The sequence below is a fragment of the Bactrocera oleae genome, chromosome 3 (assembly GCF_042242935.1).
Source record: "Bactrocera oleae isolate idBacOlea1 chromosome 3, idBacOlea1, whole genome shotgun sequence".
NCBI classification, from domain to species: domain Eukaryota; kingdom Metazoa; phylum Arthropoda; class Insecta; order Diptera; family Tephritidae; genus Bactrocera; species Bactrocera oleae.
Window position 1 is genome coordinate 79348207 of NC_091537.1, and position 25154 is coordinate 79373360.

Here is a 25154-nt window from a genome sequence, read left to right on the forward strand (position 1 = left end):
GAACTTCGGCTGCCCCGAAGTTATTGTATAATAACTTTCACAAATACCAAAGATTCCATACAAAGACATGATTTTGATGAATCAGTTTGTATGTCAGCGTTGTGCTATAATGGACTGATATCGGCGATTCCGACCAATGAGCAGCTTCATGAAGAGAAAAGGACGTGTGTACAATTTCAGATCGATATCTCAATAACTGCGGGACTAGTTCGCATGTATACAGACACACAGATGTATACAGACTGACAGACAGACGGACATGGCTAAATCGATACAGCTCGTCATGCTGATCATTGATATATGTATTTTATAGGATCTCCGAAGTTTTCTTCTGCTTGTTCCAAGCTTCGTTGCAAAGTTAATATACCCGCTTCAGGTATAAAAATATAAACACTTTAATATAATGGCATTCGGTGTAATTTACTTGTAGTTATTGTAAAATTGTGAGATATTCTACAAATAGTTTCAGTTGTGATGAGAAATGTCATCCGGTTATACAGTGATACTGCGCGTGCGTGCCTCGTTTACTTAATTTTTGTTGTTAAAGGACCTCATTAAACCAATTTATTAATAATCATAGGAACGATAATCTTCTGATGCGTTCTCGATTTTGTTTTTTAATTTTTTTGCAGTATAAATGTATGCAGTTGCATTGCTAGCATTCAGTAACACCACGAATTTTCTTGGACCTCAAAAAAAGCTTAAGTTAGCCTAGGCGAAAAATTGTTGTGAAAGAAATTGTAGCGTGTTGATATAGCCTTAATACTTCCAAATTTAATTAGTGAGCATTGTAGAAGTCATACATAAAGCCTATATAATTGCTGTGCCGCATATTTATATAATATTATGGTATTTAGAGGAAGACTAGTACCGGGTTATTTATTTGGGAAATAGAAAATCACAAAAAGCCACCTGTTAAAATTAAGAGCTCAAATGTTACTCACGATTTTTTCAACATTTCGGACGATATTTTTACTTTATCTAAGAAAACATAAATACATTTTTTTTTTTGACTCAACCTACTGAACACTATCTTTTTATTTGCATGTTATTAACTAAGACACAGAAACACTTCATAGAGGCGAATCTCTGAGTAAAAATTAGTTAATGCCTCTCTCTTTGGCTTTATAATACGAATATAAAAGTTTTTCTCAAAACTTGATAGTTTGTATCAACATATTATAAGCCAGTCATAAAATGTATGAGCAATAACACTTAATATGGAGAAGCTTTCTTACAACTTATTCTTCTGTAGAGTCTCAGGAGTCAGTTAACGGCATCTGCTTGCCTGCTCCCCAGCTTCTTAAAAAAATATTTCTTCTATTTATAGTGCTAACACCAAGGCAATTTAGTAAGCCCGTGGCGTTTTTTAATAGAATCAAACACACTTCAATGATTGCGTGATGTGCCCTTAAGGCACAACTAAATTTAGTTAACAGTTGTTTTAAGTCAAAACAAGAATTAATGAAGTTTATAGTTTTAAAGTTTTTTTAAATTTAATTTATAACTATACATTTTATTTTAATTACTATAATTTTTCACTACTGCAGCTTATACATATATTTATACACAATGTATTAAAGTATATAAAGTAAATTGTGAACTCAATACTCTGCTCTATACTCAACACATCCACTTTTTTGTTGCGTTAAAACGGTAAATAATCGCCCGTTAATAGCATCAATTTAACACTTTTCTCTTTTTGCTACGCCTCATACAATTTGATTACAGCGACTTGGAAATCATAAATCATTCTGCATAGACTCATTTGCATAAAGCACATGTATATCTGTGTATTAAACCGCTGCCGTCTACATAAATCCGTAAATGCACTTTTTCTTTTCAATTTTGCATCTTCGGCACTTCCTTTCGCTTTTCGTTGCGCTCTTAATTGCTCATTTTTCGCATATTGCGCTTTAGTTACGCACTTGGCTAATATTGGGTTTGTTGCTTAAGTCTTTCATATACATCGACACACTACATTGTTGTGCTGTTTATGATGAGGGTTGACGAGGACGATCATATATATGTATGTTTGAACTACAATGTTACTGTTGTTGAAGAAAAAGCTTTGTTGCGTAAGCTGGGAAATTAATGAATGCAAATGTTGTTGTAATTGGATATTTTTTTGGAAGTTGAAATATAATTGTGTTTTAAGGGGCACACCTAGTGATTTTTTTGAATTTTTTCGGCTTGTTCTGTATATTGTTCTACATACATTGAACTACAAGTTTTTGATTTAATCAAATATCGAGTTTTCTCAGCCCAATAAGACCAATATTTAATATTATTTAATTTTTTTTTAATTTTGCAAATTTTTGAGTTATATGGCCGTCATTGAAGAGACCATAACTTCTAGTTGAAAGTTTGTTTTTGGTTTTATCCACGGAAAAGGACGAACTCACAACAGAAATGCAGGAACTTTTTTTAACGCCATCGGAGATTGCATGTTACTCGAAAATTATTAAATTTTTTTCCTAAAAGTTTTACTACGTATGCTTAAAATATTAAGAGTTTCAATTATTATTATAAAAGATTGAAACAATTAACGCAGTAATTTTTGTTTTTTAAATTCGTAAAAATAATTTTTTTTTAAGCTGTGCATTAGGTATGCCTCTTAAGATGGCAGAATATAATAAAATATGATTTTTAATAAAAATATGTCAAGGAATAAAAATAAAAAAGCAAATGTCTATCTTAACCTTTGTATTACACTCCAAAAAAAAATAAATAAAAAATATATATTATTATGAGAATATCGAAAGCATAAGAAGTGTCTCATTTATGTTTTCATAACATTTTTCCCAGACTCTTAAAACTTTATTGTGAGCAATTACAAAGTTATAATAAAATATTTATATTGCTTTAGTAGCTACTTGACAAATTTTATGATATCTAAGGGTAGCAACATACATGCTTCCAATGTTGAATAAAACAATTATATAGTCGATTTTTTGTAGTAAATTTGTTTGAACTATAATTGTGCTGCCATTAGATAAATAAATACAATTAAATTGACGCTTTAAAGCGAAAAATAATGACTTGATCGAGTTAATATTTGAATTAAAGATGAAGATGCCACAAGAGCTACTCACCACACCCAGATGATGAAGTTTTTATTGTAGTAGTACTTATTAATAATACTATTGTAGGTTTTTTGGAAGATATTAATACTCGTATATATTCGCAAACCGTTTTAGTGTATTTCGTAGGTTAGACTGTCCTTATCCGAACATAAAGTTCTGATTCGTTTAATTTACATATACTGTACAGGCTTCGTATAGGCTTTTTATGGCAGCATCACCATATCTAGAAGCTTTTTAACACTCTTATGCTCCGATGCTTTGGAATTGTAGCACGAACTTCAAGTATTCATATATTTTGATATCAGATTGGGTAGTAATCCCTCCACTTCTTCAAATTTATTGTTAATTTTTTTATAATTCGAGACCTGTTAATCCGTAAGCCTAGACTACTTTTCCATTTGACATTATAATTGATACTCTACAAGTTTTAGAAAAAGTCACACATACTAAATAACAAAATTTTGAGGAAGGAGACAGTCAAATATATTTTCTTTATAGACTTGCTTGTGTTGTAGATATTTAAAAAAAAAATTTCAAAAAATATCATTCACTTACTGACTATTATGAGACTTGTTTAGACTTTAGGTTTTAACCAATGTTTCCGCTATCATTTTATGGTTGAAAATGAAGAAAAGTGAGTTATTATCTATAACTAATTGGTAGCTTCTTATTATAAGGCTAAAAGCTGCATTGCTTGGTTATTATTTCTTGAGATATATTTTATAAGTCATATTTCTTTGGAAGACCTACATATTCACTGGTTACATCTTCACTCAAAGAGCGCTTAGCTGCAAAACATTTCATTTGAAAGCAGAGATCGCAGATACATTCCTATCTCTTCAGCTCAATTCCATTTTTTCTTCGGCTGTTTTGGCGCAAACTATTATCTGATAATACCTAAAGAATTAGTAAAACGTCTTTTTTCTTTGTTGATGTAGGCTTGATTGTTGAAACTGAACGAATTTTAATATTGTAGAAACCAGAATCATATTCAAACAAATAAATATCTGATTTCATAACATCGGGAACCCATCCAACTAACATCGGAAAATATATATATAAGTTATATAAAGCTTGAAAATAACTGAAAAACTACTGGTATCCCGATTTGTACCTTTCTTCTTATACACAAGGTATGTCTTAAGGATAACCGATATTTTTGGATAAAGAATGAAATGCTTTTCTATTATCTTTGAAGATTATTATTTACTTAAAATAGATAATATTCAACTGAATACAACGTTTGGTACGAACAACCTGCATAATTTTTTTTATGTCATTTATAGGCATGTTCTTCAGCACGTCTTCTGCCTAGCTGGGATAGGACATCATCATAAAGTGCTACTTTGCTTGGTTCTCGCTTTCAGAAATAGAAAGTAGTTACATGAGGATAGATCAGGCAAACACGAAGGGCGTTTGATGAGAGAAATCTGATTTTTCATTATTCACTTTTTTAGTCTTCATTAAATTCAAGTGGAACAAAACGGGAGCAGACCTTTCTTTTACCCAAATCTTCAGATGAAATTCTCTAAATAGTGTTTTTACTCCTATTTAATCCCTATACTAACATTTTCAGAGTAAAATTGACATCAATACTAGTAATTACACGGACTTTCTCCACCAATTCAGCAGAATCACTAACTTCTATACGGCCTTCATTTAAATCCACACGATCATTTTTAAATCTTGTAAACTATGAGTAAACTTGAGTAGGACTCACATAACCATTACCATAAAGTTTTTTCATCAATTCTGTTGTTATTTGCTTATTATTTGCTCTTTGTAAAAATGAAACAACTGCACACTTTTTCTTTTTATTGAAATGACTGTAACAATAGATAATATTATATGATTTAAATATTAAGCTCGGTTGTTTTTTGGGACACACTGGCATTATAAGCCGCATCACTGATTACAAGTGTCATAACTCCAAATATATAAAAACTGAGAAAAGGGTGTTTTATTATTTTAATATCCATGAGTTTTTCCAGATTGAAAACTGTTTCAATTGAAACTGCGTAATGGATAAATAGAAGTTTAAGTAAAGCACTTTTATACTAACTGAAAAAATAACGTTGACTTAAGAGGTTTTCTCGTATGTACATGTATTCTTCTACGTCAGCAAAGTGCCATTTCATTTAATAAATTAAGTTAGTCAAATTGTATAACATAAATATCAGTAGTAAACATGTCATTTGATACACCGAGTATTATATACTTATTTTTGCATATTCCTGCTGAACTCTACTTGTCCAAAAATGAATCAAAAAATTCTCCTCATTTGCTTTGCACTTCGCAACATATTCTCGTCAATAAAGATATTTATCTGCAGCAACGGTTTAGCTCGTAAAATGTTGCAATAAAAACTCTAAGATAAGGCAAAAGCGAAATTGCCAAGCGAAGAACAGAATGAACCAACAATTAAAACTTCTTTATTAGGACTGACTGTCCGCACATGCCAAACTGAATATCAAATTAAGAAAACGCATATAAGTTCAATGTGGTAATAAAAAATTTGATCTTCGCAAGCTTTTTACTGTTCATACATTTAATTTTTAATAGCTTTTGCTTAGCTAAGCAACTATGTTCGAGTATATACAAGTATAGGTACATATATATGTATCTTAAGATCTTGCGATAAGTTTCTTGTGATACTGAGTTTTGTAAAATTAGTCAATGGTTGTCAAATAAATTTAAAACTCATTATGGTGGATTTAAGGACTCAAATTTGTTTCCTATTAAATTAGAGTTTTATTAGCAATGCAGTAGTCTGCATTCTACTTCCCTACCTCTTGTACCTCGTAAGAGCATTAATTATGCAAGGAATTGAATAGAAATTTCTTAAACTATACACTAACAGTGACATATTCAAAAGAACTCTCATGCATTGATAATGCAATGTTGAAAGTAGAAATTTACTCTTCTTCTTGCTAGCTTCAAAACTCAGTCCTGCTTCAGTAACTAGTCGAATAGTTTTGTTAGCTCAGCTTAGGTATAAACAAAACATCTTAAGCCCATCACAAATCATCTGAGCCGATAGTTATCGATTACAACTATTACATCGAGGGAACTCTCAGAAGATTATAAATTACCACCTTACAGTTAATTTTAATGAAACATATATTTTAAGGCTTATATAATTGTTATTTGATGCTGCTTCTTTTTATCTTATATTATTGTTATTAGATGAAGCCCTTATTTACAAAGATTTTTATTCATGTGAGCATTCTGAGAAATAATCCTATTTTCTATACAAAGTGTTATATCACACAGAGAAGTAGAACCTAATATCGTAAATTAGAGCAATCAAATGAAATCTTTCAATAGTTTATTCTGAAGCTTAGCCAACTGCCATAATGTTCTGATTTTTATGTTTTATCATCTAAGCACTTTTAACTCAGACTGGACTTTTTTACGTTATATGCGGAGTCGTGTTATGTGAAGTTTCCTTTATCACGAACAAAAGTATTTAAATGGCACAAAGATATCGGTGAAGGTCATAAAGTCATCGAAAATTAGCGTCCTGAGTGTCGTCCATCCATCTCTGTTAATGATCATAAAATCGAAAAAGTTAAGGAACAGAGGATTTTATAATTTCTTGTAGATCGACTTAACACATTCCAAAATACCTGATCTTTTTGTAAAAACAACATTGTGTAAGGTCGCAAAAAAGATGCTTGACAATGTGGCTAGTGACCCCAGATTCCTCAAACACATCTTTACTGGTAACGAGACGTGGTTTTATGAATATGATATCGAAGATACTTTCGAATTTAGCGAATGACGCTCCAAAAACGAGCTGAGACCGAAAAAACCAAAAATTCGCTGCAAGCACTGAAGGTCATCCCAGCCGTAGCTTATAAGAGTTGTATTGAAAACTGCCATAAGCATTGGCAAAATACGTCTAAATGTAATCTGAGCCAAATTTAATCAGTTGGTATCAGCTTTAGTCTCATATCGATTGGCAGATTTAAAAAAATGTTTCAGTGCTCTTGATGCCAAAAAGCATGTATCTTTTTCTCTTTTTTCAAAAATTCAAATTAATTTCGTGACCTCGCAATTCAATATATTAATTTCTCGGTTTAGAACATAATTTCAGAATACTCTTCTGGCATACTGCGCTGTCCACTCTGGATTTTCTCGCCTTCTTATCTTTTAGACTCTGAAATATCGTCTCAACTTTTCTCTGCCTTCTATATAATAGGTAGCTGGTCTGCTCTCCTATGGTGCTGCTTTTGAACTCAATGAAATTTAGTCACTATTTCGATGACGCTATCACACAAGTCGAGTAATTGGATAGAAATAGTTAGAGAAGTAAGCTAGCCTTTTGACTACCTACTGTTAGTAGAGTTAGTCGATGCCAAGTTTTTGAAATAGTATGGGAAGCAATTTTTTTAATATACTATGTAGACCTTGGCTTGTTAATTGATTATGAACCGAATTCACAACCGACTTTGATTCGGTTAATTCTATAGATACCTCTCCAAGATTTAGGTCGAGTTTATCATTAGTATTATTATATTTATATTGTTTTGAAGCTTGACGCCTCAATCATTTTGTAAGTCCAAGAGAAGTCGGTTTGACTGTACTAATATTTCTAAGATTATTGAATTTAATCTTAGGGAAGTGAGAAAAAACAGTTGGTTCATAAGCTAAGTTTTTTGTCTAAAATATGCCTTATCTAAAATATGTCATTCTTTAAAAATTAAAGAGGCTATGTATAAGTTCATCTCTTTCAGAAGTAGATCGCCTAAATATACAAGAGGAAGGCAAAAGCCTTTAAATACTCATATACCTGATTCCAAAAATTAAGTAAGCACTATTCTTACAAAATATAAGTACCAGAGTATCACTATCGCCTTATGCAACTTCTTAGCTCATAAACATTTTATTTTAATTTACGGTATTTTTGAGATTACTTATAAATAACATTTAACGCATTTCACATATGAACTCACCTATGTATTTAGGTTAAGCATCCATTAAGCGGTTAGCCAGCGCTTTTCTACAGCTCCAGCTAGTACTAGCGAATAATTTTACATTAAAAACTCGCAGTAAATAAAGAAAATAGAAATTTTCTAGCAAAAAATTGCAATTTTACGCTTGGACTTAGTTAACTGTGACGAAGTAAATCTCGAAGAAAAAGCATTTAATTTCACCAGAAAGAAAATAGCTTTTAAAGTGCCGTTATAAGTGGACCTGGCGGACCCTTTGGTGGTTTAAATGTGTTAAATGTGTGTGGAAATTCTAAATATATATGTATGTTTATTAACTATTAAAGATGTGGAAGTGTTAGTGTAGGTATTTATATATATTAATGTAAGAGCTTGTCATGCTTGCGCATAATTTAATGAGCAGCAAAAATCACTATAAGTTAACTGTTAATATAATTTAATGTGAATTTTTGCTAGACAAGTAATAAAAGAGCACGAGCATGGCGGAAAAAATAAAGATAATTAGTGATATCAAATAACATATATATATATTTTAAAAATTTACTACCCCCGGGTAACTGATGATGTTCAAGTAATAATTTTTTAGTATTTGTACCTTTAACAGGGTATAATAAGTTTGCCATAAAGTTTTCAGCAGCTAGAAGAAAAGGTCGAATAACATATATAATATACATATATAAATGATCAGCGTGACGAGCTGAGTCGATTTAGCTCTGTTCGTCTGAAATTTTTGCACACCTCCTTTTCTACCTAAGGAACAGTTCATTTGTCGAAACCGCCAATATTGGACCACTATAGCTTATAGCTGTCGTACAAACTGATGCATCAAAATCAAGTTCTTGTATAAAAAACTTTTTTATTTGAGAAGATATCTTCACGAAATTTAAATTATTTTGTATGTGGCTGCCATAGAAAGTGGCAAATCGAAGTCAAGAAAAATACCTTTTTATACCCTTTAATGCTATAAGAAATGTACCTTTGAAGCGTAAGTATTATAGCTTGCAACTGAAGTTAAGATTTTGCTATTTTAAATACATATAGATATTTATCTATATACCATACATACATATATATGAATTTAATTAATCTTGTAAAAATAAGTGTCATGGCAAATTTCCGAAAATTCGATACTAACAACAAATTATGACAAAAAAAAACCAAACATCACACATATGCTTATAATAATATTATAATGATTCGTCAAGCTCACTTTTATATGCGCTTTGTTTTGACTGTCAGTCAGCTGTTGTGTCAGTTGGCCGAAGACGGTTGCCTGCGGCGCTGAATGACAGTTGTGAAGATTTGTTAGGCAGTCAGTGCGACATGCATGAATATATAATTATATATAAATGTATGTGTGTATATGCGCTGAAGCATAGAAGCTGTAACATTATAAATTTACTTTAATAAAAAACATGAACGCCACAGTAATTAAGCGGCAAAAGAGCAAGTAAGGCGCAGTAGCAGCGACTAGCCACACTCGAAAAGCTTGTAACTGCTCATAAAATATGTATATAGGTATGTATATAATTGTTTTGCGTTGTTTATGTTGTTTTGATAGTGCTCATTCGATCGGTGATCACCAGAACGCTAACAGTTGCTTAAAAACTCTTCGGGGCAATAGTTTTTGTGGCAAATTTAGTTTCAACGCGCCAACTACTCATCATAATTATCTACACATAATCAAGTTTATTGTGTGTAATAAAAAGAAGCACAGCTCACCAGTCAAGAGTGCATACATAAACATACATACACACGAGAGTTAAAAACGGTAGCTAAAACAAGAAAAAACATTAACTTCTGTGGCAAAGAAGTGACAATACCCTTCATAAATACAAAAGATTTCTTAAAAGAACTTGATTTTGAGCAGTCAGTTCATATGACAGCTATATGATTTAGTAGTTCGATCTGAAAAAATTTTTTGAGATATTGTACAGTTGCGAGGTCGTCAATATTTCATGCCAAATATTGTGAGCATAACTCGTCAAATCAAAAAGTATTCCGCACAAGATCTGGATTTTTATGATCACTTTGTATGGCAGTTATATGCTATAGTGGTCCGATCTATACAATTTCTTCGGAGATTATACCGTTGGATAATTGTTCATGCCAAATTCGTAAAGATTTCTCATCAAAAAAAATATTTTCCATACAAGGACTGGATTTTGATCGTGCAGTTCATATGACAGCTATATGCTATCGTACTCCGATTTGAATAATTTCTTCGATGATTGACTAATGTCTTACATAATAATTCATGCTGAATTTCAAAGAGATATCTTTTCAAATTGAAAAGTTCTCCGTACAAGGTCTTGATTTTAATCGATCAGTTTGTATGCCAGCTATATGCTATAGTGAACCAACTTAAGCGGTTCCTACAAATGAGCAGATACTTGGGAAAAAAAGGACGTGCGCAAAATTTCAAATCGATATCTCAAAAGTGAGGGACTAGTTCGTGTCTATACAGACAGGCGGAGGGTATTACAAACTTCCCCCTGTTCAGGATATAAAAATACTAGGCAGTGCTACAACAACGCGAAAACACTGCTGAAAGAAACAAACACAAAATACAACTCTGAAGTTTAAGTTGTACCACAGTCACACATACATACAAACACAAAAACACTCGTCAGCGCGTCGCATGCCGCATTTGATTGTCTTCATAAAATAAGCCACTAAAGCGTGTAACACTCCGTTTTTTTTTGCAGTTTCTTTATGTTGTTGCTTTTCATTTTCCATTTTTCTTTTTGTCATTTCGGCCAGCAAATTTGGGTGCTTCTAACGCTTTTCATCTGCTTCACATTTGTACGGCTGCAGGCTTATATAATAGCTTTACGTAGAGCGCAATAAACACATGTTGTTATGTGGTGTTGTAAATGTTCAACATAACGGTTACTTAACACGAGGAAATTGACTTAAGCTACAAGTTTCACAAATTTGTTTATACATGTACATATGTATGTAGATGGGCATGTATGATGGCATATAAGAACAAAGAACTATGAGAATGAAATTTCGGTGGAAATTTCTTTGTAGTTAACACCCTTCAGCATAACGTTACATAACATATGTACATAAAAGGTGAGTCTAGTTTTTAATTGTCGTGAAATGTTTATTTATAACTTTCATAAACTTGAATGATTTTAAGAATCTGGATTCAACGTTTTTAAAACACAATAAGTGGAATATGATGTTGATTGAAGATTTCGCAGAGAATACATTATTATTGAGTCTCTCGCCTTTAACCGTATTACCAAATGCTTCTTTCGGTCATAAATTTGAAATATTTGACATATTATATCGAAGTGGCAGTGTTTATTACCTATTTAATTTGAGATATGCTGCCATCAATACATATTTTTTCATGCAAAACTTCCACAGATAGGCGCCATAAGCCACAGATCGCTTGTACAGAGTTTTCAATCTATTAAAAATAAGTAAAAACCTGACTGTCATGTGTTATCGAATAACCAGCAATCTTCACCATCGTTTGCTACGGCATAGGAGGTTGTGAACTTATTATTTTATTATTTCGGAGCAGGCCGAAATGTCTTCAATAATAGTGATCTGATAGTAAACAATATTTTCAATGGTAAAGCATTGGTTGAATGAACGTTACTTGTGAGAGCGATTGGAAACTGAAACTTAAAGTCATTTATTTTCATGAAATGCTTGACTACTAACTTCTTTAAAATCAGAAAAATTAGGAAAAAGTTATGCTTATGAAATAATAAGAGAGAACATGGATGGATTGTCTCCGTCCTTCCAAAGAAAATGCAAATGTAATTTAAACTGAATAAAGCGAACACAAGGCAGTTTGTGATTACACAATCTCGACGTCGATGTGCAGACAGTAGTGTAAGAAGAACTAAAAATAAGTGCTCGAAAATCAAAATCAACAAAGCTTTTGACTAAATTCACTCATTGTTCCAATACATGATTTGTGCTATATTCTCTATATTAAATTATTATGAAAACTACAATTTCCTTAACTTAATTGTTTTTTTTTGCTTATTTAATATTAACAAAACTATTTATCTTATATTTTTTTTCAGAACAAAATTTGCTGTAGCATTGAAGAAGCTTTCTTATAAAGGAGGTAAGTGAATTTTTTGTACAATTTTTCAATTTCAAAAAGTTTTAGATTTTCCTGAAAAAATTCTATATCATTTGTATAAAAAAATGATATCTAATAACACATTTCCCATAAACGAATTACTATTTTTTTAAGATATTAGTAAACATATCTTTAAATATTCACACGAAGATAAAATGTTTTAAAATAAAATTTCACAAATTTTATGAACAAAATTTGAAAAAGAATGATCACCAAACTCATTTGGTTTATATGTATAAACATATATCTATGCTATATATTTTCCTGTGGGGAAAAATTTATATATTTTTGACACAATTTAAATTTATTTTATCTTCGAAATAGGTCCTGTGTTTCCTTACTTCAGAAATATTTGCATTAAATTAAAATTAGTTGTAAGCTATGTGGTTTCTGGGCCCGAAACACGCCAAGAAACCCAACCTAGTAGATAGTGACAGTGTAATTTGTAGACAATATATGTGTGATATATTATTTTTGCAATCTCAGTTATTTTTAAATACATGAAATTAATTTAATTTAAATACCGGTCCCCAAATGTTAGTTATGGTATTAACTTGACTCTGGCGTCAGCTACTGGTATATTTTTTATTTCAAGTGGAATTACTTCTTAAAGATCTGAAATCGTGCCATAAATGCCTTTTTTTGGCAATAATTCGAACCTAGCGGCACCTGTTGGAATTTTTAGTTAGCTTATAGAATTTCATACAACAAGAAAAAAATAATTCATTATTATAAAAAAAAAATATGTTATAAATTTTATGATAGATAATTGTATCACGAGCTAAAAACTATAAACTCTAAAGTCAAGGGACTTACAAACTTCATATACAGCGGATATATGCATAAAAAACTTGTCTACTCACATATAAAACCTGCTTTTAATATGCTAATAACATTTTAAAGAAACACCCCATAACAGCTGTCTTGATTTTTTATATAAACGTTAATACCAGTTTTGCAGTGATTTAACGGTAAATGTCATGACAGCACTGGTAAATTACAATATTGTATGTGTGTGTATTTTAAAACGGCTGACTCACCTATTTGCATACTGGCTTAATAGACACATCATTTCATTGGGAGCAGCAACAGCATTTCTTTTCCGAAAAAAAAAACAACAACAAAAACCTAAAAATATATCGGCGTGTGACTGTGTTGATTTACATGTTGTGACGAAATTAAATCATACGTCTACAAATATATTTATGTGTATACATATATATTTATATATAAGTATGTATGTATACATTTCCTCAAGCGTAAAGCTGCCAAAGCCGCAACTTTGAATGATTGAAAGCATTCTTGTTGAGCAAAGTTGATTAAAATTTCAAATAAGGCAAAACATGATTGAGGCATAAATGTCAAACGGGGATGGTGAAGTGCGTTAGAAGTATGTACATATGTAGATTAGCATATTCATTTGAGACTAATGAACAGTCGAGTTCTTAGTAGAATGGGCAATGGTTTTAATAAGAGTGGTTGAGGTTATGTTGAAAAATTTAATTTTTTGTTTGATTTTATAATTCATTGCTGTGTTTTATGTTAATTTATGTCTATTTATAAAAAATAAAAATCAAATAAGATACAAGAAATATGTGAAAGGCAATAAATTAAATATATCAAATAAGAAAATGTACTTAAAGCGCTAGAGTTCCCAATGTAATAAAATAAATGAAATGACGGCCTGCATTTAAATATAATATTGATTTGTTACAAATTTATAATATTGATTTTTAACAGCGTATTGATCCGAAAATTAAAACTAAAATTTAATTTAAAGTTATAACCTCACATTTCTCAGAGGTAAATTTATCCTATTTTAAACAATAATAAATTCTTGAATAAAATAAGGTTAACATTTTATATAAACTAAAAATACTAATTTAAGTTTTTTTTACTCACGAATTTCTACCATCTTTCAAAATAAGAAAGAAAAACCTTTCTGTGAAATTAAAATTTACGTAACTGTAGTTAATTTACGTAAATATAATTAAAAAAATATACAAAAACACAGAAATTTTCTTTAAAAAAAATGTTCTTATTACTTTTTATATTATTAAAATATTTGAAATTTTATTAAAAGTTAAACCAAAAAATATTTGTCTTAAATTTGTATTTCGCTAGTAAAATATTTTTATTTTCTTTTAAAAAAATGTATTATTGTAATGAGAAGTATCCTTTTACTTTTTTAATTTTTTGTTTAAGTGAAATTTATGAGTAATATATTCCGAAATGGTCATAGGAGAATAAATTTTTGTTTAACAAAAGTTTACAAAATTATATATAAGATAAATAAAAAATAATAGTTTATACATATAATTATAACTAAAAAATATTATTTGTGTGCTTATAAGATATGAAAATTAAAAACGTAAAAGAAAATAAAAAGTAATTTTTTCTTAAAAAAAAATAATACTTCAATTAGAATTTAAAAAAAAGAAAAACACCGAAGCCAGAAACCCTCCACAAATAAAACGTTTCAATGCAAGAACTTGATTTTGATCGTTCAGTTTGTATGATAGCTATATGATATAGTGGTCCGATTTGAAAAATTCTTCAGATGTTTTAGCATTGCCTTGCATAATAAATTTCATGGAGATAGCTCGTCTTATTAAACATTTTTCCATTCAAGAACTAGATTCTGATTGTTCAGCTTGTATGACCGATATTGGTGGTTCCAACTAATGAACAGTTTCTTGGTGAGAAAACGACATGTCTACCAAGTTTCATAAAGATATCTCAATTTTTACTCAAGTTACAGCTTGCACAGACGGACAGACGGACGGACGGACAGACGGACAGACAGTCACCCGGATTTCAACTCGTCTATTCATCCTGATCATTTATATATATATAACGCTATATCTAACTCGATTAGTTTTAGGTGATACAAACAACCGTTAGGTGAACAAAACTATTATACTCTGTAGCAACAGGTTGCGAGAGTATAAATATGAGAAAAAAAATTAAATTTATATTAATGTCACTTTAAAGTTTATTCAGATACAATTAGAATAAATTTCTATCGTAATACAATATATAAACTAAATCTAAATTTTATTAAGCTTAAAATGAAATGAATAATTAAGAGTATAGTTGAGATTTAAGGTAAAGTAAAATTAACACCAGCCTTTATACTACGGCATTTGATTTTCAATACAATAAAATAACAATAAATAGCGGATATTGGATCGTTATAGTTTTTTTGTTCTATAAATAGCGAAGGCGGAATTCAATTAACCGGCTTTCTTAAGTATTTAAATTATACTTATTTCGCTCTCACTTTATTTTACTACATACTTGAAAGCTTTCAATAGTGTGCTAACGATTAATGTAATCTGAAGGCGTAAAACAGGTTAGAAAATAGTTTAATACATAGCGAAAACAGGCTACTTAAGAAAAATATTTAAGGTCATATATTATATGATTTAAATCTAATATATCAGGTTATATGTACTTCAATATACATAGTCTTTACTTTGCAACATATATTTTAAGATTTACTGTTAAAATGTTGAAAGTAGTTAAAAGCCTTAGACTTTTTTAAATTTTTAGTGTCTTATATAATTATAAACTGAACAGTACACAATAAGTTTGCCACAAAATTTGTAATATCCAGAAGGAAATTCCGGAGACACATGTCCCTCTGTTTTCCTGTATAAAAGCGAGCTAGTCCTTCAGTTGGGATATATCGATCTGCACACGTACTTTTCTCCCCAAGAAACTGCTCATTTGTCAGAAACGTCGATATCGGACCACTGTAGCATATAAGAGTATGTAGCTGTCATATAAATTGTTCGAGCAAAAACAAGTTCTTGTATGGAAAACTTCTTTGTTTGAGAAGATAGCTTCACGGAATTTGATATAGACCATTTTATTAGGTAACGATAAAATCTGAGTATTATAGCGTATAGTGGCCATACAAACTGATCGATCGAAATCGAAATAAAGATCGAATTATACCCTTTTATGCTATAAGAATGCAAATGTGGAGGGTATAATGGGGACGGTGCAGCCGAATTTTGCGATTTTTCTTGTTTTATTTTTTTTTTCTGTATTGCATTCAGCTTGATTGATATATGCACGCTTTATTTTAATGATGTCTCAAAAGACTTAAGCAACGAACCTGGCGCTGTTGTGAAAACAAAATTCATATTAGCGATTGGTAATACAATGTAGGCTATTAAAGTTCGAAATGGTTTATTAAAATATTATTTAGAGTTTTTTTGTCTACAAACCGCTCTAAAATACTAAAGGAATTGCTGAGGCTGCTGTGTTGAAGTTCGAGAAGTTGATCATTATTATTAGAAGTAAAAAATAAATTTGAAATGTGAATAATAATTTTACGATGTAAGCAAAAGAAATAAAAAAATTTAACATTCGGAAAAAAATCAGTAAAATTTTCACAAATACATATGTATATATATATATATTGCATATTGTATATATGTACATAAACGTATATTTTATAAAGTATCCACTTTCTGTATACCCAAAAAATTAACCTACAGCTACATATACTCAACATATCGAGGCATAAATTAGAACGTGTCACCGCCAGCCGTAACGGCTACTGTACACCACATTTTAATGAGAGCAAGTGCGGCATGCAAACTACCAACCCAGTAGGAGATTGTAAAGCAAACTCAAGTAAACAAAAACAATAATATTGGAAGCAAGCGCACAACTGTGCAAAAAATTAAAATGTATTGTTATTATTGTTGCTGTTGCTGTGCATTGACATGGCGTGGCGCGCGTGAAAAATGTCACAAAAATTTTAAATGAATATATCGGTCAGCAAACGCACGATTATTTTACCTATATTCTTTCAATTTTTTGTTGTTGGTGTGTTAAATGTAAATTCTACACACACACACACACATACATAACAAGCGACACGCCAGAAAATGTTTATCAGCCTGACTGACGCAGCAGCATTTAGCGCAATTTGTCTGTTGTAAGTGAGGCAGCCACAGACAGTTCGATAACTGACCTTATGCGCTTTGTTGTTATTGTTGGCAGTTTACATTTTTTCCGTACTAAGCATTATTTCATTTTAAATTATGTAATTTGTTTTTTTTTTGTGTCGACACAGCGCAATCATTCTGATTGTGTCAACGTCAGTCGGGTCGGACGTTTGCGAAATAAATCGCGTGACATGTGTGATGCTGGCGTGACGCCAAAATGATGGAAAGGTAGATAGCTTGGCACATACGACTACATATCTACGTGCTTACAACACATACGGGCTCGCATGTGCTTGAAGAAGTTTATATTATTCTTATTAATGCATTCGTTGGCGGTTTTAATTAGCCTATATACGTTTTTATACTACTTTTTTTGTAATTTTTAGCTAATAATGTTTTCTTTTTTATATAATTTCATATTTTTTTAATTTTTTTAATTATAATCATGAAAAAATAAATCTTGAATATTAATTTAAAGCGACAGTTTCTTGTGATCAGAATTACGCTTTCTCTAAAAACCTGGCTTACTTTTTACTAAAAAGAAAATATTATAGCGATAGTTTGCGCTGCATTTAAAATATTTCTCCTCTTTTTAGTATTTAAAGATCGAAGAATGCAACATATATTAAGATTTAGAATAAACGTATCTTAGGCCGTATTTAAAACCTTATTCTTTAGAAATTCTTTAAAATTTTGCAATGTCAATTGCGATGTTTCAACAACTTAGTCCTCCGCAAGATCTCTCTCTCGGTGATATATTTACGGCTGCGGTAAGCACAAAATGCTAAAAATATAAATTGTATAAAATAAGAAATTTGACAATCCAAAAATTCACATAACAAACATTTTAAATTCGGATCTCAAGAGTTGAAAATTCGAACATAGAAAATTTGAATATAAGAAATTCGAAAATATCAAATAAAAAAAATGTATATTCGAAATTTTATGTCCTTTCAAAATTCGACTATGAAAATTTCGAACTCCGAAAATTTCACTATGCAAATTGGAAATTCGTAAATTCGAGTACTGAAAAAACCAAATATGAAAATCGAAAAATTCAAATGAAAAAAAATTTTAATTTAAAACTCAAATATCGCAAATTTCAATATAAAAAATTCGAACATCGAAAAATCTAACAACGACAAATTTTAAATTCGAATACTGAAAATTTAAATTTTAAAGAACAAAAAAATTAAATAGTTGCAATTCCATCCAGATTCGAAAATAACTATTAGATTACGTCTTTAATTATCAACTTAAATATCGCAATTGTCAACATATTTATTTGCATGTTATTAAGACCACTACATTTGCTTTACAATTCGAAATTCGAAAAATTCAAGTAACAATTCCAAATTCAAATATTGTAAATTCGACTATATAATGTTTTAAAATAAGATATTCGAAAATCGAATAATTCAAATAAACAAATTGTATATACAAAATCGAATATCGAAAATTTGAAAATAGAAAATTTCAATATAAAAAATTCGAATAACAAAATTTCAAATATTGAAAATTCGAACATAGAAAATTTTAATATCAGAAATAATATCGAAAGATTCAAATTAAAAAAATAACAAAATAATATCATCGAACATCAAAAATCGAATAACTGCGCAAATTTGCTTTTAGCACAGTAAACAATATTATCAAGATTCTAGTGCGAAAATGTCTATCCGTTCAGGCCGTTAATTATTAACTTTCAGTCTTCACTTCTTCTTCTCCTTGCTATTAAAATTATTTATACGACGCTGAGACCACTAAATTTACCTTATATCAACAGTCCAAACTTAGAAAGGCATTTATATATATATTTTTTACTTATTTTAATATTGTAACACACTTCATATTTAATATTTATCGAAATTATTCTTTTCTACCACTTATAACTCTGTTGTCTGCTACCGAAATCCTTAAAAGTAGTTTCAGTATTATATCTATTAACTCTTAAGCGTTCCATATTTGTTGAGACATGTAATATTAAGTAGGAAATTGTGGTATTCAATGCAATTTATAAGGCGCTACATGACCTTTTGTTAAATAACAATATAACAAAATTAACACGCAGCATCAGCACCCACATCAAAAGAAATCGTGAAAAAAAATAATATTTGTTATAAACAATTATTTTACGCAGCCGACTGGCAGTGTCACTCAGCCACTCAGGTGTGTGGTTGTTTTGAAAGCCTAATAAATATTATTGAATTTCAATTGCGGAAGATTTCTCATTTTGAATTGTCTCACCAAACAAAAGAAAACAAAAGTTGCTGATTTATTGTGTGTACACACTACATATGTAAATATTTGTTTGCGTGCATGTTTGTATATATATATATATTGTAAATATTTATGTGTTACCACAATTGATTTGAATTAGATTTGTGTGCCTCGCTTTTGTGGTTTATTGCCACATACAAATATATGTCTAGTATTTCATACAATGTATTTTCTGCTACATATGCATACATATTTACTTTTACATATATATTTGTTGGAAATAGAAAATAATATCTATGGTGGTTGTAAGTGTCATTGCAACTGCGTGCTTATTTTACCTTTGCGAAGGCGAGTGGGTGTTGCAGGAAATAAATCTGAGCGTGTGCGTGCTTGTATTAGAGATTTAAATCAAGTGCCATAGAAATTATGCATACAAATATTGTGCAATAAATATACTTATACGGTGTAAGACTTTTCATGCTTGTATAACAATTGCTTTGGCTTGATTGATTTTTGATTATGGCACACTAATCTATTTCTGTTTTTAAGCTTTATAATGCGTGTGGAATTTTGCTATACAAAAATGCGAGATTTCTGACTTTTGGGATTAATTCCTGAATTTTTTTTGGTGTAAAAAAATTCAGTTGAAAATAATTAAACAGTAGAAATTATTTCTTCACTTTCGAAAAATCCAAGCTATTCATATAAAAGGGTCAGTAATCAAACGAATAGTAGTATGTTGGTAAGAAAAAAAAATTTTCAATAATAAAAATTTTTTTTATAAAAGTTATGCTTTTAATTATTGTATGAATAATGATAAAAAGTTAATCTTTATCAATATCACGGATACTAGGAGTACATCACCTGTCTATGATGTGTTGTTGCTCTGAGTTAGACGTAGATATGGAAAGCAATGAAAAATACGATAATCCTATATCAAATGTAATTTTTCAGACCTTAATAATTAGTTAAGATCCTTATTTCGACTATCATACACTAAAAATATTTAAATTTCAACTCCGCCGTCGTATAATTGATATTCAGGATTTTAAAACCTCTGGCTGACTTTATTCCATATAAATGTTTATATTTATGTAAATATTTATACAATTTCTTGAAAAGAGGATCTCAAGTATATCTGAACAATGTCAAAATTAATTGCAAGGCTTTCCATTTCACTGCTCCTGCTATATCCTAGATAGAAAATGTTGGGTTACACTCGAATTTACGCCTTGCTTATTCGTTTTGATATATATTTACCACAGAAGTTAACTGAAAAGCATGCTGAATCTGCTGAAGAGCTTTACTCATATAACCAGCTTTTAAAGCTTTTGATTGAAAATATAAAAAATACTGATCTTTAATCTAACCCAACATTGGCATGTCTTAATTTTAATTAAAAAGACCAAACGGCACTAAAATTGCTATTTATTAGAATACATATTAAGTGAATTCAACTCACTATTTTTTTATTAATTTACTTCTCACTGTCTTATAGCGTTGTTTGAAGTCTTTTACCAGTATCTCTTGCATTTCAACTGAAAAGTTTTAAAATGCGATCATAAATCAAATGTAAAGCTTTGTCAGCTGCTTTTGGTGATTTTAAGAAGTCATGAAGGAAGTTTTATTATTCCAATTTCTAGCTACCTTTGAATTTCTCACTTCTCTGCTTTTGTGGTATTTTAAAATTTAATTAAGACTTACTTACTTATATAATATATAATATCACTTTTATACCAAAAGGCAGAAAATTCGATTTTTACAAATATTTTGGCAAGCATGTCATCTATCAGGAAAACCTTTGATGAAAGTAAATAAAATTTACTTACAAATAATTTTTAATTTTTTGTCAAATATTTTAGGAAGAAAAATTTTCATCGGAATTTATCGAAATTTGTGAAATTATCGTATATGCCACTTTTTACGAAATTGAGTTTTTGATGCAAAGTTGTTCTAAAGTTACCCACTGGTACAATGGTAAAACATTATATTATATTCCTTGTGATTAACTTTGCCCATTTTCTTTGATAACAACATTGTTATAATAAACAGATTAATATTTCTGTATTTTTATGATATCTATTTGTATAAAAAAATTAAAATTTGCTTCATGTAATTTCGGTAAATGGTACAATTGAATCATTTGCGCGCAATCGAACCATTTTTGTTCCTTAAGTGAATGACGCACAATTATACGCAATGCCCGCACTAAACTATCTGTATACTGCTGTATGGAAATGAGTTGAATGAATTGGTATATTCCTTTGGTTGACTATTATTGTACATATGAAATTTGGTCGCAATAGCTCTAGTCAAATTGGAAAAAATAAAAAACCAACCGCTCTCCAGTTAAATTTGATTTTTGTAACAGACGAAAGTTTCGCAAAAGGGGTATGATATATTTTTATATATTTAATATACATATATTTTATTCATTCATCCATTTCATATCAATTGTAATAATTAGACCTTTTTATAATACAGACTAGAGACTGAAGAGGTAGTAGGTCCAAAGAAATCTAAACCAGTTATGGCTACTAGTCGCTGAGGGAATACTGCTTGGTTACATCGTATTTCTAGTAGTATATAATATCTTATACAAGTATATATATTTTAAGACTGAATATAAAACCTTGCATGCTAGAACTACATATAACAATCATAAGATCTTAAGTTTTGAATTAAATGGAAAATAACATGAGAGATAGCTACCCATAACTTTTTGTGACTAAAAGTTATATCTATTAATTAACGCCGCAAAAATAATTTCGCAAATAGTAACTTGTGTCCATTTTTATATTACTTCAGCTCCTCCTTTAGAGGCTTATGAATTGTAATTTCTCAATGTGAACTACATTGTATTTATTCACTTAATCGTAGGTAGTGTCTGGCTTGCACATAATTATTGTATAATATAGTCCCATTGTCAATAGGAAGTGTTAGATTATCTCACTTCTCGCAGTTTTTTTCTTTCTTTTTACACGTAATTTAAACACTCTAATGCTCATTGCACCAACGGCATATTGATGTCTTACCCAACAGTTTTGTCTGTCTGCTTGTCCACCTACACCTTTGTTTAGCCATGTTGCATACCGGGCTTACAGCCGTGTAGTCAACAATTTGCACAGCTTAATTTTGTAATTGATATCATTAATGAAAGGAAAGGCGCAAATCACAATTGTCGTTACAACAGCGAGAACGACCGCATTACGTAGGCGCTGTAGACTTGAGACGCTGTAAGTATGTAATGGTAGAAACCTTCCCAACAGCAAAACAGCAGCGGGAAATCGCCACCACCGACGCCACCGATGCTGACAGCGGTTAGAGTGACAGACAAATCTCAAACGCCACCGCAACTGTCACTCTGTGCCCCAGCAATTTTTGCAATAAACTATTTTTTTTTAATTTTTATAATATTTTTTTGTTGTGTATAAATATTAATTTGTTTGTTTCACATCTAGAGTTACAATTCGCCTTAATTTTTCCACAATTGCGTTCGCTTTTGCTGGCGTTTTAAGCGCGCGTACAAAAGACTTAAGCCACAAACTTGATTTGAGTTTGTTACATATTTATATACCCTGAATAGATATATAGAAGATATATTAAGTTTGTAACAACCAGAAAGAAACATCGGAGACCCTATTAAGTATATACATATATAAATTATCAATGATCAGCATGACGGGCTGAGTCGATTTTGCCGCTTATGTCTGGCTACCTGTGTATACATGAGAAAGTGTTTGAGATATCGATTTGAAAATTTGCACACATTTTCTTTCCGAAAGCTGCTCATTTATTAAAACCGCCATCATCGGACCACTAAAGCATGTAGCTGTCATACAAACTGACCGATCAAAATCAATTTCTTCTAAGTACTTTTTTGTATTTGTTAAAGGTATTACAGCTTCAGTGCAGCCGAGAAAAACGTAGTTTCTTGTTTTTTTTTAAATTAATTTTAAAATTATTTTTATTTATTTTTTTTTTAATTTCTTATTTTGGGATATTTTTTATTCAGATTTTTTTCTGTTCCACACTATTTGTATGTGACGAATGACAGTCGAAGCAATCGCTTAGTGACTGTCCACCTAACCGCTTGCAACAACTATGCAATTGCGCTGAGTGTAACTGTAGAGTGAAGGTCATTGCAATTACTGTTAGTCAACGGTGACGTCGGCGGCAGCAATTACTAGCTAAACGCTTTATTGCCGACTACATACGATGCCTTTGAACTGTTTTTTTTTTTGACGTATGCTTTCGATTTTTTTGCGCTCACTCTTTTGTATTTTTTGTAATTTTTTTTTTTTTTTGTAACTTTGTTTTGTTATTTGAAGTCAACTATTCCGTTCTTTATTTCATTAACCATTTAGCAGCATTCGACAACCACCCAATCGTGCATTTATTTCTACATTTTCGCAATGAAGTTGGTTAATATGTATCCATAGTGCTAACTCAATTGCCTTTTGCGGTGACAAATAATTGTTCAACTCAAAGTCACTAATTCACTGTCAGCAACTACAATCGGTTATTATTTGAGTTGCGCCTTTTGTTATATTTTCAGTTGTGTGCATATTGAATTCGCATGAGTTTGGAGTTTGATGTTAATTGCAAATTGTATTGAAAATTAGCGTAGCGTGCCATCAACAAGCATGAAATAGCTAGTTTTGTAAGGTTTTTAGAAAAAGTGAAGTTCACAAAAGTTATAACTTTGATTCAATTTATATATATTTTTTTTTAATTTTTATTTCAATATTTTGTATTTTTTTATTCATAGTTTTTTTTTTAATTACCATTATTATATAAGTTTTTTGTCGTATATAATAGCACAGTTTTATTTTCTGTCTTTTATTGAGAAATGTCAAAGAATTCGAAGGTTTCACAAAACAGCCAATTATTTTTGTACTTGATTTCGGATGTAGAACAATAATAATTACAGATACTCAAATAAAATTTTTAGGTTTTCTTCTGAATTAAAATATTAGAAAAAAGATTGTATGTTTGCACTTGGATTTTTGTTTTGTTTTTTTATAAATCTATAAAATTTGCCTAAGTTTAGGTTTTTTCTCCACAATTTAGCGCATAAAAATGTCTGACTGCGAAGCAAAGAAAAATCAGTATCCATAAATATCTAAAACTTAACTGTGAATGCTTTTACAAATGAATTTTTAAACCTAAGTTTGTTTTAATATTTTTTGTTAAAACTTTTTTTTGTCAAAAAAATAAGTTTTTCGAAATATTTTTTATTTTTTTTCAACTGCAGCGTCACCTACCGAAAATATTGTATATAAGGATATATTAAAAAAAATATCAATGAATTTTTGGGGTTTTTCCAAAACCAATATATATATAAGTTGTCGGTGCCTTAGATTACCTTTGGAAAACTATCCAGCCCTGAACAGTTCTCTTTTATATCCATGCATAAAATTGTGCGCCTTATAACCGCTTCAAATAGGCATATGGGTGATTTAACTTTGGTGCTAATCTTAAGTTGCCTTTACCTGAACTTAAGCGTTGTCTGGTGGCAGATTTTAACCCGACGTTCCGTTATATTGTATGTTCGTCCTTTTTCTATTAATAGTGCAAGAATTCACACAAAAAATATATTTCTAAAATATTTTCATACAAATTTTTCGTAGAACTCCGAGGCTCAAAACTAAATTTAAATTCTCGAAGTGTACTTAGCAATTAGTTTCGTATTTAATTCAAAATAGCGCATATATAAAATATGTTGATTTTATCCGAATTTCCATTTATTTTTTTAAAAACATTGGAATGACGTTTTGCTCATGCAACATATTTTTATAAAGGGGAA

The 25154-nt window shown here is 30.3% G+C and overlaps 1 protein-coding gene across 12 annotated transcripts in view; it reads left to right on the forward strand.

The window, feature by feature from the left end:
• Positions 1-25154, forward strand: part of LOC106625289 (pneumococcal serine-rich repeat protein) — a 118243-nt gene that overhangs the window by 44721 nt on the left and 48368 nt on the right. For all 12 annotated transcript variants that reach the window (XR_011395493.1, XM_070106997.1, XM_070106992.1 and 9 more), the window contains one exon: positions 12097-12140. The gene's annotated coding sequence lies outside the window, so the exon portion shown is untranslated. The remainder of the gene's footprint in view (positions 1-12096; positions 12141-25154) is intronic.